Raw genomic sequence first — 2,426 nt, forward strand, 5'->3', positions numbered from 1 at the left:
CCTATATAATAGGCGGTGTCAGAGGAAAGCACCCAAGTCATAGACTGTTTCTCTGCTACCGCACAGCAAACGGTACTGGGGCGCCAAGTCTAGGACCAAAAGGCTCCTTAACAGCTTCTACCCCCAAGTCATAAGACTGCTGAACAATTAATTAAATGCCCCCCCCTCTCCATTTGTTTTGTACACTGCTGCTACTCGCTGTTTATTATCTATGCATAGTCACCTACATGTACAAATGACCTCAACTAACCTGTACCCCCGCACACTGACTCAGTACCGGTACCCCCTGTACACAGCTTCCTTATTGTTATGTTATTGTGTTACTTTTTATTTTTAACTTTAGTTTATTTGGTAAAAATGTCCTTAACTCTTCTTGAACTGCACTGTTGGTTAAGGGCTTGTAAGTAAGCATTTCACGGTTAGGTCTACACTTGTTGTATTCGGCSCATGTGACAAATAAAATTAGATTTTGATTTGATTTTGATGTGTGCACATACTGTATGTGTGTTAGAAGCAAGCTTGGTTACAAGCAAGCACTTGCCCTCTTCCTACTTCCAGCACTGCATGGCTTCTAGAGGGGGAAGGAATGCAGGAACATTCCTAAGGAGGATGCGTGGGTCGAGCTCTCTGTGTGTGTGCGCGTTTGAGTGTGCAGAGTCTACATACTTGTATGTCTGTTTGTGTGGTGGTCTGGGAATTTAGATGTTTCTCTTTTGGCAGGAGGGTGGATCATACGGAAATGTTCTTCTGTGTGCAGATGGAAATGTACTGTTCTTTAATTGGGTGAATGACTTGTGAGTTCCATTTAGATCCTATTAGATCAACTAAAGGTCAAGGGGTCAACAACCTGTTCTGTGCCATGTCAATTGGCAGTAGGGGGAGGGACTAAATACATGAAACATTCTGTACAACTTCTGTCCTGATTTTTAACAGTTTGACTGAAAGGTCTCTCTGTCCTCTTTCTCACATTCCCCTCTTTCATTTTCTTGGTAGATCCTCTTACCTCTCGCCCCCTCTGTCACTTAGTCTGTCTTTCTCTCTCCCTTACTCTACGCTCTCTTCACCTCTCTCCCCTTCTCTCTCTTTCCTTTTCATCCTCTCCTTCACTCTATCTCTTTCTCTGCTTCTCTCTCTCCAGATATGTCCTCCTGTGTAATCAGGTGTAGGGTGACGTTTCCCTTAGACGCTGATCTTGGGTCAGTTTTTCATTATCCCCACTAATGGTTAATGTTAGGATTTGGGGAGGGAAAGCTGATCCTAGGGAAGACTTCACCCTTGAGCCACCAGAGCCCTGTGGACTCCATCATTACCCAGGGGCCTCGGGGAGACTGATGTCTCTGCCCTGTCATCCTGACCAGGGGGGGAGCCTTTAGAGGTGGACACAGTGCTTTCATCCTGAGGGGGACACACAGATCCTACCACCCACTCACTCAATGTAATTACAGAGAAAACTAATGCTAAAGACTGAACTAACTGTCAACAGTACCCAACACCTACAGACACATGTAAAGACCGAACTAATTCTGTCAACACTGCCCAACACTAACAAACAGGCATGCCAAGACAGAACTAACTCTGTCAATACTACCCAACACTAACAGACAGGCATTCCAAGACAGAGAGATGACATAAGTAGAGACACATACAGAGAGTCAAGATAGAGACAGACATGACTATGTAGACCGTTTTCCATTGTTGTCCTGTTATCAGCACACTGTGGCCCATTTCAACACTTCTCCAAATGCACCTTCACACTGTAGCATTACAGTAGGCTGCATGGTTCTTATATAAAATATGATGAAACTAAAAGTCTACAAAGGGAGGGAAGAGGAGACTTTGGGCGGTGTGGAGCCAGGCACCCTGCTTCCAACAGCGGGGAAGAAAACAGCCACAGTGGCTGCCAAGAATCAATGTGAAAACCGGAGAGATCGAGTCTGCAGCCGCCGGCTTCACAGTCAAACAGCCAGTCATGGGACCGCGAGGCCGTTGGCCAGCTGGCCCGGGGAATAACTCTGATGTCTGACCGGGGAGTGATGCTGCCTCGAGCACGCCGCGAGGAGGGGCGCAGTACTCGCATACACAAATAAACTATGGGCTCGATTCAATCCGTAGCGCTGGAAATCAGCTCGGTAGCGCGATTGAGCCGACATATGCAACGTTATACTATGAATGTAGTCTCCGAACGCGGGAATACTTGACATTTCTATCACGCTGTAGCTCAGGTCATCAGCGCTAAGGATTGAATCGAGGCCTATGTTGATGACAGTCTGTTCTCCGTTTATGTTGCCCCTTCTTTTAGAAGTTGACATCAGATATAATGATGGCAAAATATTTTCTTATGACAGATATATAGAATTTTAGCAATATTTGGATGATTTAATGTGTTTTTGTTCTTTGCCTCTATTTTATATTCACTTATAGGGCTA

Source organism: Salvelinus sp. IW2-2015, linkage group LG31 (genome assembly GCF_002910315.2).
Source record: "Salvelinus sp. IW2-2015 linkage group LG31, ASM291031v2, whole genome shotgun sequence".
Lineage (NCBI taxonomy): Eukaryota > Metazoa > Chordata > Actinopteri > Salmoniformes > Salmonidae > Salvelinus > Salvelinus sp. IW2-2015.